This window comes from Biomphalaria glabrata, chromosome 4 (assembly GCF_947242115.1).
Source record: "Biomphalaria glabrata chromosome 4, xgBioGlab47.1, whole genome shotgun sequence".
Lineage (NCBI taxonomy): Eukaryota > Metazoa > Mollusca > Gastropoda > Planorbidae > Biomphalaria > Biomphalaria glabrata.
Genome location: NC_074714.1, coordinates 37337820 through 37358176, shown reverse-complemented (window position 1 = coordinate 37358176; position 20357 = coordinate 37337820). Strand labels below are relative to the sequence as shown.

The 20357-nt window shown below is 40.0% G+C and overlaps 1 protein-coding gene and 1 long non-coding RNA gene across 5 annotated transcripts in view; one reads left to right on the top strand and one right to left on the bottom strand.

Moving 5' to 3' along the window:
* Nucleotides 1-20357, bottom strand: part of LOC106059811 (protein MON2 homolog) — a 396254-nt gene that overhangs the window by 277113 nt on the left and 98784 nt on the right. The gene's annotated exons all lie outside the window — the stretch shown is intronic.
* Nucleotides 1916-2565, top strand: LOC129925821 (uncharacterized). Its single transcript, XR_008777506.1, has 3 exons — nt 1916-1959; nt 2232-2299; nt 2334-2565. It is a non-coding gene; the product is annotated as an uncharacterized LOC129925821 (long non-coding RNA).

Sequence of the window (20357 nt, the reverse complement as noted above, 5' to 3'; positions counted from 1 at the left end):
GTGCACTACGCTTGTTCAGTCCTGGGTAAGCCCCCCCCCCCACCACTTGGACGTGGTGCACTACGCTTGTTCAGTCCTGGGTAAGCCCACCCCCCCCCCCACTTGGACGTGGTGCACTACGCTTGTTCAGTCCTGGGTAAGCCCACCCCCCCCACCACTTGGACGTTAGACATAAAGACGTCACGAGGGGTGGGATAAAAGAAAACGTCAACACACACACACATACATAAACACGGAGACGCACGTGACCACCCTGATGTGCTGAAACTGGTTTGTTGACTTGTTACAAGTAGTCTAAAATAATAATGAGTTAATTAGAAAATAAAACAGAATCAAATATCTTTTTTTTTTTGTTTCTAAAAAAAGCTAGAGAAAAAGAATATTGATAAATTATGACATTAATAATTAATTCAGATAATCACGGAAGATAATTGATAGCATTTTTTCCCCCTAAGATTTGATACAAAATAAAATCGTGTTAGAATTGGTCTTCTTTTTTCTGAAGAGAGAGATGGCCAAGCGATAGAAAACAGGGTTCAAATCCAAGTCGTAATTAAAAAAAAACATTTTTACCAATATGTCAGCACAAAAGCTTGATAAAAGAACACCCTTCTTCCGTCCCAGAATGCCTCACGATGTGCAGAAATGTCAGTGACTTTCATAAGGTAAGAGGGAAAATGTCTAGTCCAGGTCAAACTTTCATGAGTTCAGAGAGAAAATGTTGGAGTGTAGTCCAGGTCAAACATTATCCGGTGCTGCTGGTCGTCAAGAAAAAACAATCAAAGGGAGAGAACATTTCATTTGTCTCAGGACACCCTGAAACTAATGAATGAAATTACACCTGTAGACTTGTATACTTAAACTAGATCTAGAACTGCACACCAATTTACTGCTCCCTCGCCCAGGTACTGCACACCAATTTACTGCTCCCTCGCCAAGGTACTGCACACCAATTTACTGCTCCCTAGTCCAGGTACTGCACACCAATTTACTGCTCCCTCGCCCAGGTACTGCACACCAATTTACTGCTCCCTAGTCCAGGTACTGCACACCAATTTACTGCTCCCTCGCCTAGGTACTGCACACCAATTTACTGCTCCCTAGCCCAGGTACTGCACACCAATTTACTGCTCCCTAGCCCAGGTACTGCACACCAATTTACTGCTCCCTCGCCAAGGTACTGCACTCCAATTTACTGCTCCCTCGCCAAGGTACTGCACTCCAATTTACTGCTCCCTCGCCAAGGTACTGCACACCAATTTACTGCTCCCTAGCCCAGGTACTGCACACCAATTTACTGCTCCCTCGCCAAGGTACTGCACTCCAATTTACTGCTCCCTCGCCAAGGTACTGCACTCCAATTTACTGCTCCCTAGCCCAGGTACTGCACACCAATTTACTGCTCCCTCGCCAAGGTACTGCACTCCAATTTACTGCTCCCTCGCCAAGGTACTGCACTCCAATTTACTGCTCCCTCGCCCAGGTACTGCACACCAATTTACTGCTCCCTCGCCCAGGTACTGCACACCAATTTACTGCTCCCTAGTCCAGGTACTGCAAACCAATTTACTGCTCCCTCGCCCAGGTACTGCAAACCAATTTACTGCTCCCTCGCCCAGGTACTGCACACCAATTTACTGCTCCCTAGTCCAGGTACTGCAAACCAATTTACTGCTCCCTAGTCCAGGTACTGCAAACCAATTTACAGCTCCCTCGCCCAGGTACTGCAAACCAATTTACAGCTCCCTAGCCAAGGTACTGCACTCCAATTTACAGCTCCCTAGTCCAGGTACTGCACTCCAATTTACTGCTCCCTCGCCCAGGTACTGCACTCCAATTTACTGCTCCCTCGCCCAGGTACTGCACACTAATTTACTGCTCCCTCGCCCAGGTACTGCACACCAATTTACTGCTCCCTCGCCCAGGTACTGCACACCAATTTACTGCTCCCTCGCCAAGGTACTGCACACCAATTTACTGCTCCCTAGTCCAGGTACTGCAAACCAATTTACTGCTCCCTAACACAGGTACTGCAAACCAATTTACAGCTCCCTAGCCAAGGTACTGCACTCCAATTTACAGCTCCCTCGCCCAGGTACTGCACACCAATTTACTGCTCCCTAGTCCAGGTACTGCAAACCAATTTACAGCTCCCTAGTCCAGGTACTGCAAACCAATTTACAGCTCCCTAGCCAAGGTACTGCACTCCAATTTACTGCTCCCTAGTCCAGGTACTGCACTCCAATTTACTGCTCCCTCGCCCAGGTACTGCACTCCAATTTACTGCTCCCTCGCCCAGGTAGTGCACTTCAATTAACAGCTCCCTAGCCGAGGTACTGCACTCCAATTTACTGCTCACTAGTCCAGGTACTGCACTCCAATTTGCTGCTCCCTAGCCGAGGTACTGCACTCCAATTTACTGCTCCCTAGCCGAGGTACTGCACTCCAATTTACTGCTCTTTAGCCGAGGTACTGTACTCCAATTTACTGCTCCCTAGCCCAGATACTGCACTCCGATTTACTGCGGTGTCGTATAAAATTGTTTGAAACTTCTAGATTTTTTATTTAATTTCTACACATTAGACAAAATTCCTATCAGAAATGCATTATTTTTCATGTACATGTTATAGAGAGACAGACATATACATACATACATATATACATATACAGAGATTGAGAGAGACAGAGAGAGAGAGAGAGAGAGACAAAAAGAGAGAGCGGCAGACAGATCTATATAGACTCAACGAGCTTGGTACATGTCAAGATTGTTTTTATTATTTTTCGCGTGTCACCGCTGACACGTATTGTATTGGTACGTGTCGTATCATAATGTACTCTGCATGTATCTTTTCGCCCTTTTTGTAAACACGAGAATAGGTTAGATAAATAGTATCTATATGATCAAGACAGAAGTACACGACACACACACACACACGGCTTTCGTTCAAGGAAGAAACAGAATGTTTATGACGTCACCCATTTAGCTTTTCAACAGTCCCAGCCAACAGGCTCGAGTCCGATAGGAGGCAAGGGGAGGGGGAGGAATGGGCAAGAAGGAATTGTGGGAGGTGGCGTAGGGTTAAGGTAGTAGGCGAGACAAATAAAAAAAAGGGGGGGGGGACTTTAAATTTTGTGAACACGTGATGGACAATGACGTAGTTGAGGGGAAGATATGATGACATCCATTGTTCGTTCCCCTGTTGATTGAATTTGAATTAGGCCAAACGGAGGCTGAGTGAGACTGAGTGAGACTGAGAGAGAGTGAAAGAGAGAGAGAGAGGGCGAGACAGAGACAATGAACAAGACAAAATGATGCCTCCATGACTAGCCTAATGATCTAGTATCTAAGTACATACTGTTCCAGCTGTTCTTGATTTGTCAGATTTACATTAGACTGCTGTACTATCCTACGTAGACAATAATCGTGTGATAGTGTACTTTACAGAACTGATGGCATTATTGATTACACTGCACTCTGTGACTTGTAAATACAGGTGGGTTTGGGTCACGTGGGTAGAAGCCTTTTAGGTGTTTACGTCATGCATAGCCCAAACCAAACTAGCCACGTCAACTTACTTTAGGACAGTCTCAATTGTTACTTTGTCTCTTTTAGACGTTCTTTTTCTATTTTCTTTGAGTACATCATTCCAACACTCTTTTGATCTATTGTATCTATCTCTATCTCTAATCTTTCTTTCTTCATTGGTTGTTGTTGTAGGCAGGTCGTTATTTATAGTAATCGAGACGTCTATTGTGACCAGGTGTCTCTGTAGTGCTGAGATGTCTATAGTAATGGGATATGACATGTGCAGAGATGTCTAATGCCGAGGTGTCTATAATGCCGAGATGTCTATAGTAATGGGATATGACAGGTGCAGAGATGTCTAATGCCGAGGTGTCTATAATGCCGAGATGTCTATAGTAATGGGATATGACAGGTGCAGAGATGTCTAATGCCGAGGTGTCTATAATGCCGAGATGTCTATAGTAATGGGATATGACAGGTGCAGAGATGTCTAATGCCGAGGTGTCTATAATGCCGAGATGTCTAGAGTAATGGGATATGACAGGTGCAGAGATGTCTAATGCCGAGGTGTCTATAATGCCGAGATGTCTATAGTAATGGGATATGACAGGTGCAGAGATGTCTAATGCCGAGGTGTCTATAATGCCGAGATGTCTATAGTGTCAAGATGTCAATAGAGTCTATATCGTCGAGATGTGAGAGATGTCAAAGTGTCAAACACGTGACCTTTAACCTAAGCATATTTACTCTAAAGAGCACCTTAAATTCTTGTGAACAGATATCAATGAAGGAATAGACCCTCTTGAAATGCAACTCATTTTATTTGTTTCTCGCTATGTACAGGCTAATTTAGGTGAGACATAGTGCAGGCTAATTTAGGTGAGACATAGTGCAGGCTAATTTAGGTGAGACATAGTGCAGGCTAATTTAGGTGAGACATAGTGCAGCGCGCCGATTCCGAAGAGAGAACTACTGATGTAGTGTTGATGTAATGTTGATGTAATGTTGATGTAATGCAGCTTTAACGAATACATAACATTACAAAGTAAGACATTTTTAGGGGCATTGGTCGAGCCACATAAAACCATCGTCTAGCTTGATCTAACCAGCTACTAAATACCTGATGGCTCTCAAAGAGAATCTGAAATTTAAATAACAACTGCACAGGATAGAGACATGGAGAAGACTGTGTAGATTTCACAATACTTCCTGACGACATTTTTTCTTCTTATAATTGTTGTTTCCGTTGTGAAATCTTGTTTAAAAGTAAATATTCAATGAGGATGACCTAGATCTATGTAGATGTTTGAACCATCAGTTTCATCCCGTCATGCCTGCAATACAAAAACAAAACAACCCGAGGTCTCATAAACAAGGATTAGACCAGTCTAACATACCAAGAGTCCACTTCGGATAATTCTCTTAGGTTCCCTCGAAACGACTCCAGGTTGACATTAATAAAGTAATTAGTGGATCCCGATGCCGGGCCAGTCGCGCTGATGATAATAATCGAGCGAGTCTAATCAAAGTGTACGACCTATCCCGGGCCATCAGCTGTACCTGTGGGACTTGTGGGCCGATGATTGGCTTGCTTTACGGCCATCGTCTCTGTACCCAAGGGCCACCGACGTAATCCTGGCTTGTGGCTAATGGTCTTTAACAATTGTGTTATTTATCTAGTACGCAGACTTCGGTTCCGTGTGTACCAGACTAATGTGGGAGACTGATTGTGAGAGACAGAATGGACCATAATGTTTTACCTTAGCATGCGTAGGTGTCACCATGGAATTGTGTGGTTACTAGGACTCGTATTTTCAAAAGTTAATCTGATGACCCAATGTCTACTATATAGCCACAGATATTGGATTAGATGAAAGGATCGAAGAGCTCTTCTATAGGAAACACTTCCTCCAAGTAGAAATCATGACAAGATGGAACAAAACTTCATTTCAATACTAGATTTACAAAGGTATTTAGCATGAAGCTTAAAACGTATGAATTGAAGTACCCCCCCCCCCCCACACACACCGATATAAGCTTGTCTACCTGTATATAGGGTATAGAAACATCTATCAAAACAACTTTTTAATATTAATTAACTCCCCTTATTCAATCTTCTGTTCAAAAAGGGAATGATCGCGAAACTCAATGTGTAGAAAGCTTCCTGTTTACACATCTCTTGAGACTTTTGATGCGTTCACCACGTGACAGTAGGTTCTCCATTTATAAATTCAAGATCTAACACAGCCATAACTGGCGTTTCCCAAAACGTATATATAGTCACACAAGGCAAGAAGATGCAAAAGGAAAAAGATTGTCTATTGAGATGTAAAATGCCCTAGATTATTTATATATATATATATAAATAAAGTGTCCATTGAGGAAATGTTTAGTTAGTTCCAATGTTTAGTGCTACACTCCTAATCCATAGATAGACATATTTCCAAATGTACTGAACAGTAAGATTAAAACGTTCCCATTAATTTGATCTGAAGTTAAGTAATCAGCCAACATCATTCTCCAAAAGGGGCGACAAACCCAAGAATGGGTGTACTGATATATGGCAGGCTCGTTGAAGTTACAAGCGTCAAAATAAATGGAATACATTCTAGTCACATGGTTTTGAGGTAAAAAAAAAAATAATGTGAAAAAAAATATTAATTAATTATTTGAAAAAAAATATATCGACATTCTTTTGAATGGGAAACTTTACATTCGTTAGAAAAAAATCTTTACATATCAAAATAAACATTTTAATTCGTTACAAACATTTATTTACATGAGTTAGAACAGGAAATTTTAACATAGGATATGGAAACAATCAAAAGAGTAGACATAAAAAAGACGTAGACATCAAAGATTATTTTTTCCACAATTTGTCTTCCTCTAGATCTGACACTTCAGGGAAGAAAAGAACCAGACCTGTCCAAGTCATAGGTGTCAACTTGGCAGTCAAGAGAGCGGCCAAGGGAGGCAAGTGCGGTCACCAAATAGCAATGAAGTTAGCAGCCCCTAGAAGAAGAAAAAATAAAAGTCTTGCGCGGATCGCGTGTCTCCGGACATCGGGGGGCAACCAAGAAGGAAGTGGTTTTCATTGGAGATTGTGGCGGAACTAGCAAACCCCCAGCGGAGGAAACAGGTCACACGTCCATGGTACTGGTGGCTGGCAGTCACGCAGTCAACGAACAGTTAAGCCTGAAAGATAATGACCAAAATCTTTGAACAGGAGGAGGGAAAAACAACCTAGAATGAAGCCAACACGAATGGGAGGAAGGGGAAAGGTTGACAATTATATCAATGTGTGAATGAGACATGACAATTATATCAATGTGTGAATGAGACATGACAATTATATCAATGTGTGAATGAGACATGACAATTATATCAATGTGTGAATGAGACATGACAATTATATCAATGTGTGAATGAGACATGACAATTATATCAATGTGTGAATGAGACATGACAATTATATCAATGTGTGAATGAGACATGACAATTATATCAATGTGTGAATGAGACATGACAATTATATCAATGTGTGAATGAGACATGACAATTATATCAATGTGTGAATGAGACATGACAATTATATCAATGTGTGAATGAGACATGACAATTATATCAATGTGTGAATGAGACATGACATATATATCAATGTGTGAATGAGACATGACAATTATATCAATGTGTGAATGAGACATGACAATTATATCAATGTGTGAATGAGACATGACAAACAAAATTGGCAGATGTTTGGGTCGAGGTTGATTATTGTGTAAATACAGAGATGAGACTCAGTACTTGTTAATTTTGGAAAAGTATGTGCGTGTGTGTGTGTTGATCTGACAGACTTTCATTAAGCATGTAGAATCTCTGACAGACATTTCAAGAACATAAAGACTTTTAAACAAGGTGGAGCAAACACTGAAACCTAGCCAAGATTTTGTTTTGAGTTGCAACAATTTCATTTTAATGTACCAAGCGGAAAAGAAAAATCGTTTTCCTAGTCTTAATCCAAAAGTCAACTTTCAGCCTAAACCTTAAGGTAAAGTCTAACTCTCAGCCCAGACCTGAAGGTAAAGTCTAACTCTCAGCCCAGACCTGAAGGTAAAGTCTAACTCTCAGCCCAGACCTTAAGGTAAAGTCTAACATTCAGCCCAGACCTGAAGGTGAAGTCTTAACTCTCAGCCCAGACCTGAAGGTGAAGTCTAACTCTCAGCCCAGAGCTGAAGGTGAAGTCTAACTCTCAGCCCAGACCTGAAGGTAAAGTCTAACTCTCAGCCCAGACCTGAAGGTAAAGTCTAACTCTCAGCCCAGACCTGAAGGTAAAGTCTAACTCTCAGCCCAGACCTGAAGGTAAAGTCTTACTCTCAGCCCAGACCTGAAGGTAAAGTCTAACTCTCAGCCCAGACCTGAAGGTAAAGTCTAACTCTCAGCCCAGACCTGAAGGTAAAGTCTAACTCTCAGCCCAGACCTGAAGGTGAAGTCTAACTCTCAGCCCAGACCTGAAGGTAAAGTCTAACTCTCAGCCCAGACCTGAAGGTGAAGTCTTAACTCTCAGCCCAGACCTGAAGGTGAAGTCTTAACTCTCAGCCCAGACCTGAAGGTGAAGTCTTAACTCTCAGCCCAGACCTGAAGGTGAAGTCTTAACTCTCAGCCCAGACCAGAAGGTGAAGTCTTAACTCTCAGCCCAGACCTGAAGGTGAAGTCTAACTCTCAGCCCAGACCTGAAGGTGAAGTCTTAACTCTCAGCCCAGACCTGAAGGTGAAGTCTAACTCTCAGCCCAGACCTGAAGGTGAAGTCTTAACTCTCAGCCCAGACCTGAAGGTGAAGTCTAACTCTCAGCCCAGAGCTGAAGGTGAAGTCTAACTCTCAGCCCAGACCTGAAGGTGAAGTCTAACTCTCAGCCCAGACCTGAAGGTGAAGTCTTAACTCTCAGCCCAGACCTGAAGGTGAAGTCTAACTCTCAGCCCAGACCTGAAGGTGAAGTCTAACTTTGACATTCAATTCAAAGTAGATCAATCTAAAGTTCTAAACCAAACGTTTTTTAGCTGGTTTTTTTTTAATAGAATTTTGTCATTTTCTTTGGACAACTCAGGTCCAGTGCTTTCATATCTTTCATGTCTACGTTACCTTTGTTACTAGAGGAGACATTAGTCATAGTAATATAATGGCAAAACATGGCAACAACTACTGGAAGAAAGTCACTCGAACACATTAGATCCACACTGTACACTATTAACAACCAGTACACAAGTGACGACCTGAAAGTACTCATGCAAACTCGGTCTGAGGTATGATGTGATAGTCTCCGAGAGATGGTGGACGGTACATTGGACGCAGAAAGCGTGTTATGATTAGCAAGAAAGAGAATCAAACGTTGAATGTGTCCAGTACGCAAGGCAGTATAGACCTGAACATTTTGGTCGCAACATTTCTAATTACCAGCGCCCAGGCCAGTACAAACTTTCGTGCAGTTCTTTATACATAGTTCTAAACATTTTTTAAAAGAAAAACATTTTTTATTCATTCACGGTGATCCGAAGCATTTCAAGCCTCGGGCAACATTTGAATCGCGAGTACATTAAGCGACTTTGCATAAAAGCATTACTCAATATCTTTTTGAATAAAGTGAAAAAAACAAAACATTACAACTCTATATGGCAGCAGTTCTCAACCTTTTAAGCTCGGCGACCCCTTTTTACTATCCCCCACTCTGCCGCGACCCCACCCACACACACACACAGCAATAGAAGAATTGACAAAATCAATCCATATTTTCGATGGTCTTAGGCGACCCCTGGCAAATCGTCAATCGACCCCAAAGGGGGTCGCGACCCACAAGTTAACCCCTGCTATATGGTATTAGTATGGTATCAGTGTATTTACAAAGATATTAAGGATACATTTATCGAATTTAACTTCATTGGATTTTTTTTTTATACTAAGGATATTTTGTGAAGTAAATTAATAGCAGAACTTATCTGTCCCTTGAATTTCGCCGCAGAGATGCTGTGACAGTTCGCGTAGCCAAATCCATACACCTTTCCCGGTCAGCAGCTGTTCTTAGCAGGATGTCAAGAGAAAGGCCGGTCCATTCTTGTATGTTATCCAGACTTTCTTCGTGCTGCCTCCACTGGACCTTGGAGAATGACTTATGATAATGCTTCATGTCTTACAACGTGACCAAACCAGCTCAGCTTTCGTCTCTTCACAGTATGGACGAGTTGAGGACTTGTAAAATGTACAGACTCTTTTGTCTTCTTTTCCTGCTATCTGATACCCCAGAACTAGACTTTGGTAACTAGACACACACACACAAACACACCCACCCACACCAACACACAAAACTATCGAAACACAAAATTCTAACTACCAATACACGAAATTTAACACACAAAATTACCAACATACACAATTCATGACACAAATCTAAAGGCACACACAATTTAAGACAGAAACCATCTGATACACAAAATTCCAGACAAAAAACCTACCGACCCACAACGAAAATCGGAAAGAATTCTTGTCCAGAGAGCAGCATGGCTTCGGCAATAAATCAGAGTGGCTGGGGGTTGAAGGTCAGCTGCATGAAAGGACAGATACATCTGGGAGGGTTAAGCGCCTTTTTTTTTTAAACCCGAAGGTTAAACTCAACATTTTATTCAGATTTACGACTTTATGCTAAGACTTGTCAATTTGGGGGGGGGGGGAGCGGGGCGGCAGTCTAGCCAGACTTACAGCCCTCCATTACGTGATGCCTGGCACTGGAGTTTTGATTCAATTTATAGGCCTACCATTATATCTCTAGACTCTGTATCAGTCTCTATAAGGTAGGGTTTGGTTTCCAGATCATGTTAGTACTACGTTACCCTCTCTCTCTCTCTTCTTGTCAAGTTTTACATCGTTCAGTTATCTTTGAACTTCTGTCCACGATATCTCTAAATTGTGCTCAACATTGTTTTATTACTCTCTCTATCATCTCCTTCTTTCACTATGTCCTCCCTATCTCTTTACACTCTCTCTCTCTCTTTCTATCTCTGTTTCTCTCTTTCACTCTGTCCTCCCTCTCTTTTTTTTTCTATCCTTCCTCTTTCTTTCACTTCCCTTTCTCTCTATACTTCTCTCTCTCTCTCTCTGTTTCTCTCTCTCCCTCTCTGCTTAAGTTTATTCTGATCTTTCTACTCGCTCTAGTCAATAAATCTTCGCTATTCCCTTCACTGCCAGTATATCAAAGGTGTAATGGATAGAAAGAACAGGCACAAACAGGAGGTTACAAAGTTACAAACAACTTATTACAACTGTAGAGAGTAAGCACATTTCTAGAGGCATTTACGTATATAATAATGTGTGTGTTTGTGAGTGTGTGTTTGTATTCGCATAAGAAAGCAAGGGCCGAGTCTCTGGACCAAGGCTGACATTCAAACACTGGAAGTCAATCGAGCTCGTCACGTGACTAACTAGACACCATACGTTTGTAACCTCACACTTTAGCATTGCGTCATTGCAGTCGAAAGAAACCGGAAGTGGCTTGAAGAAAATGTCTAAGTAATGATGAGCAAACTTTATATGTTGTCTCTGTTTTTGTTTCCCACATTGGTGTGGCCAGGGGATAGAGCAGGCGATTGATTGCGAGGTCTCATGCCCTGATATAATACAGATATCTACATCTCGACCGTATTCTGTTCTCGAGACCAAAGCCACTGAACTGAAACCAAGCTCCTTTTCATTTTCACTCTTTGTTTTTCAAACATACATCTCACACACACACAAAATGGATTATTTATTATTGAGTATATTATTATTGAGTATAAGATCTCAAGTCATCAAAGTGTATTCATTGAAGGACGTGACTCCTGAATGAACTGCCTCACAACAGTAACTTGGATGTCTTCACATTTCTAAACAACCCAACAGCCAAGTGTTGAGACATTCGCTCCAATTTTCTAGAATGCTATTTTTAGTTTAAGGAGATTCCCTATTTAAATTTCTGAAGCTGTGATAGTGCTTGTGGCAAACAAAAATATTAGAATTCGTTATCGTTTGTGCATACACAAACAAATTTCTGGTTTCATCTGAAGACAGAAACTTGCCGAGAATCTAGTTTTATATCAATTGTGAGTTACATCTATAAGAATGATTACTTTCTTTGGTTTGCAAGGACATGTTTGTCTTTGTTAAAATGAAATAAAAAAAAAAGTGAAGACATGTCACGTTAGGTCATGCTGGCTCAAAGCGAGACGACAGGCTGTACCACAAATATTACTCACGATGTTACCAAGAAAGTTGCGCCCACGATTTGCCACCCCAATTTTTTTCCCCCTTTGTAACAAAGTTATCTGGTGCAGTGTTCAATTATTTAAGATGTCCGAGAGAGAGAGAACTGGCTGACCGTTATGTGCTTTGTCTTTCATAACTTGGTCGTTCGGCCATCAATACACACATCCTCCGAGGTGGTCAAGTTAGACATGTTGCTGAAGCCGGGCTTACACACATTTCATACTCTCTCTCTCTCTCTCCTTCTCTCTATATTTTTCCCTTTCCCTATCGCTATCTCTCTCCCTCTCTTTCTGTATCTCCCTCTCTCTCTATCTCTTTCCACTTCTTTATCCCAATCTCTCTCCCACTATCTCTCTCCCTCTCTCTCTCTCCCACAATCTCTCTCCCTCTCTCTCTCTCCATCACTTTCCCTCTCTCTCTCTCCATCACTCTCCCTCTCTCTATCTCTCTCACCACTCCCTCTCTCTCTCTCTCTTCATCACTCTCCCTCTCTCTATCTCTCCCTCTCTCTCCCTTTTTCTATCTCTATCCCTTCCTCTCTCTCCCTATCCATCTCTCTTCCTCTCACTCTCTCTATCTCCCTCTCTTTATCTCTATCTCTTTCCCTCTCTCTCCCTCTTTCTATCTTTATCTCTTCCACTCTCTTCCTATACATCTCTCTTCCTCTCTCTCTTTATCTCTATCTTTCTCCCTCTCTCTACCTCTCTTAATTGCAATAGAGTTACATGAAAATATAACAACGAAAAAAAAAGAGAAAAAAAGAGACATACAGAGAGAGAGAGAGATACAGAGAGTCTTTCTTAATAATTACATCAGATTTCATGAGCCAATATAAACACGCACTCACACAAACACACATGTCAAGGGCATCAAAGACTACATCAAACTGACAAGACAAACACATAGTTGAATGTTGTAACCAGTGACAACTACACCAAATCTGGCTCTGACATATCACATGACATGTCATTTATCATTTATTGTCAAAACTGTATTGCCTCTAATATACTCAACCAAAAACTTACTGCCTGGGATTTGATTTCGCCTTGTCAAGTACAGAGAATATTCATTTCAACCAATGAACACTAAACATGTAGGAGCGAGCATCATGTTGCCAAGAAGTATCGAGTCAGGTTGTGCACTCAAAATACTTCCTCCTAACAGCTTTCACTAGTTGTTTTTTTTGTTTGTTTGTTTTTTTTAAGCGGCCCCCGAAAGGGGAAAAGACGCTATTAGTTTTTGTGTAGCCTATCTGTCCGTCCGTCCCGTTTAGATCTCAGAAACTAGAAGAGAAAATGAAAATCGGACATCATGATATTTTAGATCATTCAAAGTTCTGATGCAAAGGCTACTTTTTTCTTTTCTGAAAGTGAACCAACTTATTTTTAAAATTATATATGCAAGCAGATTTTTCAAAAAAAAATACACCACTTTTCAATGAAAAACTTCAGTGGAGGTAAGTCTTTTAAAAAGGTCACAGACTTCTTCATTAATAAATCAAGCTCCATTCATAGATTAGCGCATCTGTACTAAAACATTCCATCTAAGGTCACAATGGAAAAAGCAGTGCTTTTTTTGTAAAAAAAAAATAGGTGCCGGTACTCAGTGATTAGGTGCCGGTACTCAGTGATTAGGTGCCGGTACTCAGTGATTAGGTGCCGGTACTCAGTGATTAGGTGCCGGTACTCAGTAGTTGATTGCCTAACTTTTAACTACTAAAAATTAATAATATACGTTAAAATACAAGAAAAGTAATACTTTTTTCAAAAAAGGTGCCGGTACGCCGTACCGGTGTGTACCGTCACAAAATAAAAGCCCTGGGAAAAATATATAAAATTATAAAATATATTTTCCATTTATTAACTAACTCTTGGAATAGAATACTGATTCAAATGTTGTTTTAAAAAAAAAAAAACATGTGATACAAATTTCGTTTTAGTTGTTTCAGAAATAAAGAACTACTTTTATAGCGCGCAGTTTTCACATATCCTCATTAGGCTGTAAACTTCACAACAATCTAAATTAGACTAATTAGAGGCCAGACATAGATCTAGATTTAGATTTAATTGTATTAAACAATTTGAACAAAATTTATAAAATATACAATTTCAAAAGCAGACACACTGGAAAAGATAATAATAAAATCTCGAGATATATATTGACGTCACTAAGGGGTTGGGGGTGTGAGGAGTGCAGTCCGCACCAGTCGACACCATTTTGGGAGCGACAACCAAGTTGGGAAAATTATAACTTAGTAAAAGAAGAGACATGGGAAAAGATAATAATAAAATCTCTAGATATATGCCCAAACATGTCTAGACACATCTAGATGGTAGTTCAAGTGTAAATGATACAGCACTACGTTATACCATTTCTGTCTTAAAGTATATCAAAGGAAACCTGTTCATATGATGTTAAGTCTGTTTATAATTTTAATTAAATATTATTGTAAAATTTGCAATAACATTTGAATAAATGTCAGAAACAGTGGGATTTTACATTTGAGTAAAACTCAATAAAAGTAGGTAATCATTTCACTGTATTGGTTCAACAAAAAGAAAAAAAAAAACTAGTAATAGTGTTCAATGGAACATACTTCAAGAAAGTTAATGGGAAGGGGTGATACCCTGAGCTACCGCACCAGGTGCCACAAACACTGTATCGGGAGGTTTCCATGCTTATCTTAGGTGATCACTTAACGCTACTCTACTTATTTTAAAAGAGTCTTATCAAAGACGACGTGTTGCACTGTTTGCTTTTATGTGAAAAATAACGCCAATTTTTTAAAATTTCTTCAAACGATCAAAACAAGAATATGGCTTGAATATATTTCTCGTCCATTAGTGAATTTGATGGGGGCCGCCTCTGAGTTTGTGTGATAACATAAACTCTCTTTGCAATCTTGTTTTTGTTCTTTACACAACATATATCAACTCCCTCGGTCTGTCTGCCTGGTAAAAAGTTTGTACATGTTATTTCTTCCACACCAAATCTCGGATTAAGCTGAAATTCTGTACTATCATTTCTTTTACCTCACAACACAAGAATCGATTAAAAAAAAAAAGAACTAATTAGTTAAATAATTATTAGTAATAAATTATTTTGTTTGGTATCTTGAACAAGGGAAAGAAATCGTACCTGACATATCTGGCGGTATAAGTTCAATTAGTTCCCTTGAGGAATCTTGAGCCTTCCCCAAGATATCTCCTTATTCCCTCTCCCTTTCCCAACTGGTTCAGATAGGATCATAGCGCATTCAGAAAGCTAAAAGCTAAACAAAAACAATTGGTAAAAATATTTATAACGCACAGATTTATGTGTAGGTCAGTGTCTATATAGCAATATGAAGTGATTAAAGAACTAAACTAAACCCTTTACTTAAATCTTACTTTCAAAATATGTACCTGAAACTCTCACATTGTCAAAATGAATAAATATGAATGGTTACTCAAAGAAAGAGGTGAAGACAATTGAATACATTTATTAAAGACAGATGACAATAGACTGCGTCCCACCGCATGCCCTCCACCACCACCAAATCCCCTTATTTCTCTTCAGTGTGGTTGTCTGTTCTTTAATGGGGTTGTCTGTTCTTTAATGGGGTTGTCTGTCATTCACTGTCAATCTCCTCTTCATTTTGACTTCAACTACAGACATCAGTCTCAGAAGAAACAAACAAAAAAAATGATCTATTCAAAACAACGGCGGGTATTATTTCAAGGAGACAAAATAGTTTTTTTTTTTTTTTTTTTTAAACCGTTTTCTGGCTACAGTTCAATCTGTCCAGAACAACAGTTCACAGTGGTTTAAGTTAATTACACTGAGAAAATGAAGAAAAAAAAAACAAAGACAAATGTTTTAAAAATACATTTTTAAAAAAGAAAAAAAAGTTTTTTTTTCTAAGGGGAAGAACTCCACATTAACAGTCACCTATCTCGATTGTGTAAGATGTATTCCATTTGGGATTGTCTGTATTTCAAGTATTTGACACCGCGGAAGCGCTGAACAAGAGACATCCACATTAATTGGATGAACAAACGAACAAAGTACAGTCCTTATTGTTCCAGAATTGCTGTACAAAGTGAAAGTACGAGCAGAGAAACGAAGTAAAGAGTAGGATTGTGTCTGACTGCGCGCGAGTATCCACTTCAGAAACTGGGCAGCCATTTGTATTCAGCACAGCGAAAGGTTTCTGTACAAATGTTACTTCGTGAAAAAACACTTTTGAAAGAAAATGTGAAAGAGAGAAAGAGAAAAAGATTTTTTTTTTTAAAATGCAAGGAGTTAATAAAAAAAAGTTCCCTGGTTTTATTGCCAAGCTGAATAATAAATTTGTAGTTTTTTTTTCTTGGAATGTTGTAACGAGCCATTTTCACCAGCAATAGAAGTTTGTTAATGCATGTATTTTGTAAGTGGCTTTTTCCTCGTCTGCCATTTTTTTTTCATTCAACATTAGCTGGCACGTGAAGAACAGTGTCATTCGGCTCTGTTGATGTGGAGTTCTGTCAGTCGGTAGCACTATCTGCAGTATATATGCCATGTTAGACAATTTGACGGCATTATTTTCGTTTTTGAAATTTGTCCTAAAGTACAGGTAGTATTTTGCATGAGCTAGTGTCTGTTCTGGTTCTCTATCAGACAGGACTGTATAGAGACGTATTTTATCGCGATCTGTGATCTTTGCTATGTCTCAGACATGCCGCTCGACACTTAAATGTAACGTAACTATTATTTTTTGCAATTCGTGAGAGAAAGCGCCCTTTGTAGTTTTGTGTTTTCTGTCTGTCCGTCTTTTTTTGTCGGTCAGGATGATATGTCAAAATTAAAAGCGATGTTGTATATGGTCATCACATGTAACGTACTCAACGTCAAACAGTGTTTTACATGGACACATTTTTTCCACAAGAATGAAAAGTCGAATACTTATACAATGTATGTTAGGGTACAGCTTACTGCGCCTGTGTGGTTATTCCTAAATTCGATCTTCATAGAAGATATGATTGCTTGTGCGGTGTCTAAAAGAGGTGGGAATGCTGATGAATATAGAAAGGTGACAAATGCTAGATTTGAACTAGCTCAGATATAATTGCTAATCCTTCAACATCTTGGGATTAAATTTGTATTTTATTGACAACTATGCTGCCACTGTAAGCTTGTAGTTTTTTCTTATCAAAATTTGAGTTAATTTCTTTTTATTGAACAAGTCAAGTCCAATCAGTCCTTCAACTAAAAACGTAACTGTCACAAAAAGATGGAGGAAGAGAGTGAGGATTAAAAGTCCAATTCATTTTTAATTACGTAATTCATCAGAATAACTCATACATACTCATACAAACAGCTCATTCAAACAATTCAATGGAACAACTCATGCAAACACTGATCCAAATCTATTTATCATTGTCAGACTGAAAATGCAAATAAAATATAAATTTGTTAGACATTATTTTCTAAAAAAACAAAACAAAAAAAAACAACTATAAATTAAATCTAGATGAAGAGGTTATTTTTGAGTCACCAGATCGAAAAGGAAAATTGTGATTGGTCAAGTCTTTGAAGGAAAAAAAATAATTTTGTAACGTAAAAGATAACCTCGGGCAAGGGAAATATTGCATGCATTCCAGCACATAGTCTAAGGTGTAATATATAGCAAAAGGAGTTTTTGTTTCAAAACTCGTGGGTGGACCCTGCGGCTTGTTTATTCTCAGACGTTACAGAAGACAAAAACTTTAATCTTGAATACTGTTCAAAATGATAAATTGTCTATATTGACCTACATTTTTTGTAATAAAATCATAAAGGAAACACTACACTTGTTTTACTTAGTAAAGATTATTTGTCTAAGATTATTTGTCTAAGATTAGTTGTCTGTCTTAAGATTTGTAATAGCGTGTTGAAAAGACAATAAGGTAAAGAGATGGACAGAGAACGATACAGACAGACAGACAGACAGAGAGAGAGAAACGCAAAATGAATGGCAGAGGAAGAGATAGACCGAGAGAAAAAAACATGAGAGAGACATAAAGATAAAGAAAAAGAGAGAGAGAGACAGAAAGAGAGAAGGACAAGAGAAATATACACATTGAGAGAAAGGAACAGGAAGTTAGTGAGAGAAAGAGAGAGTGACAGAGAGAAACTGAACAAACTGTAAGGGAACATCGGAAGGAGAGAAGAGAAAAAGGTCTGTCAAAATTCGCTTTGATTCGAAATTTATTTTTCTCTACAAAATATTCACGTTCCTCAGCATTTTTTTTTTTTTTGAAAACCCAAATGACGATCTGGGCGCTGCGACAATCCAATGAACAAGATGTGGGAAAGGGGGAGAGGGCGAGGGAGTAATTTACAGCCACGGGTCTTGTCATCGCCCAGTGACGTCATCATTCGGTGACGAATTGCATTCACAGCTTTGGGGGGAGAGGGGGATGTTTAAAGAAATCCGGCCGTTATTTGTACCCGCCTTCCTCCCGCCCTTCCCTTTCAGCCCTCTCATCGCCCTCCTCCAAGCTGGAGTGTCCTCATGCGTGTAAAATACGCTGAGGTGCTCGAGCGGACAATGCGATGCAGTTTTGTTGTCCGGGCCGGATCAGGACATTGGCCATATGGCCTTCAGGAAAAAAAAACAAAAAAACTTAAAAACTGCTCGAGAAAAAGGAGCGAAGGGAGGATGGGGGAGGGACAGTCTGGATGAGGTGCAGAAAGGCGGAGGGCTGGATGAGGTGCAGAAGAAATTTTAATTAAAAAAAAAACAAATGCGTAGATTTCATTTCATACCGACACAACAAAACAAGTCGCAGGAAATTGTTCAAGAAAACGTTTTTCCTAGCCAAGAAAGTTCAAGTGCTGAACACGTCGATGTTCTGAAAACTTACAGGATATCCGTTTAAAACAAAACAAAGTCTGCTCGCAGTGCCCCTTGCTACCCTCTCCACACAGCGCCTTTCGCTTCCACAGTTACAAATAAAAATGTCAGCGTTGACTGTGTCCACATGGCTGGACTGTCCACTAATTTGGATAAAGTATCCACCCTCGGATGAGCTAATGTTAATTCAATAGGTACTTGGGGTCAGACGATGGGCCGTGTTATCAAGTTAAAACTCCATTGATCCATTCACAAAACATCCGTGCTCCCCATTCAGGAAACAATTGGGCTTATGCTATGTAAACGACAATACTATCAAGACTGAAGACCACATTTCTTAGCTCGTGGTTCATGTGCCCAGGTTACATTTATCATACTCAGCATTAGTATCCTCAGTGAACCGACTGGGGGAGTCGGGAAGTGTTAAGAAACAAAATAGAACAGGTATGTTAAGATGGTAGGAACCACATGTTGATGTGCCGTTAGGAACCGAATTCATTGCACTTGTCGGTGATGAAAAAGGCAGTTATCAAGAACATTATTTTCTTTATGCGGTCACTTTGTCCGGTAATCCGTTTTGTTATTGCCGGTCTGTCCTATCACAAAAAGGGTTCACTAGAAGACCCAATATTTACCTGAGTTCTTCCACAAGTATAAGCAAAACATTTCATGGAGCCGCCTATGTAAAAGCATATATAGAGTTCTATCAACACAAATCATTTTATTAAACATCAAGTGATAACAGAAGTGTATTAAGTCTAGAGTACTTTAAAGACGTCACAGAGTTGAGTCACCGGTGGTACCTCGCATTAGGTGAGTACTTGGAACAAGATGTTTAAATGTCTAATCTACCCAGTAGTTAAAGCACTTCAGCTGCTTCGTATTTCTAATGTTCTTGCTGAACTCACGTCACACCTGACAAATGTTTGCTTAGTGAAATAAGAAACTGTTCACTGGAGCCCTGGTTTTGATTGTGTCTTTTGAGTGCTTACATAAACACGACGAGGATACCATGAAATAAGTTCAACTGTCGCAACTGTTTACAATTTTAACCACACTCGTAGCCAGAGTCCAACGTCACCGAAAACATTTTTTTTTTAAAATCAGGGTTGTTCCTGCTACCCATGGACAGAAATCCGATAGGCTATGTCTCATAACAATACCATTTAGCTAGCCACACAATATTGTAACTAACCTCGTTCCTTCAGCCACCCCCAAGACAATCCTAATAATCTTTTGTCCTCCAGTGACCGCCCCAAGTCGACCCCACTGACTCCAGCCTCATAAGCAACAATCAGCAGGTAGATATTGGGGACACAACGCACGTGCTCAGCACGCGCTCTGGAGGCTCACCGTAAGGATATTTAAAAAAAAAAATAGAAATGGTCGTCTCCCTGGCTGGCGGAGATTTGTGTTAAGTCGTCTGCTCCGTGCAACATCTTCACCCCCCACTCTTTCTCCCTCCATGCCATCAGCGGTTCTTTTTTTTTTTCTATCGTGCGCCCCACGATTACAGATCGCCATCAAACAACGCATCGATTCCGAGGCAACAGATTGCCAACGAGACCATCGCTCACACCTCCCGAGAGAAATGAATGGATAGAAAAATATACGCCCCTGTTTATTGGAGCAGGGGAGGGAGGGGGTGTGCACCTTAAAGTCAAAAAAATGTTTACGTTCATCGAACAAAG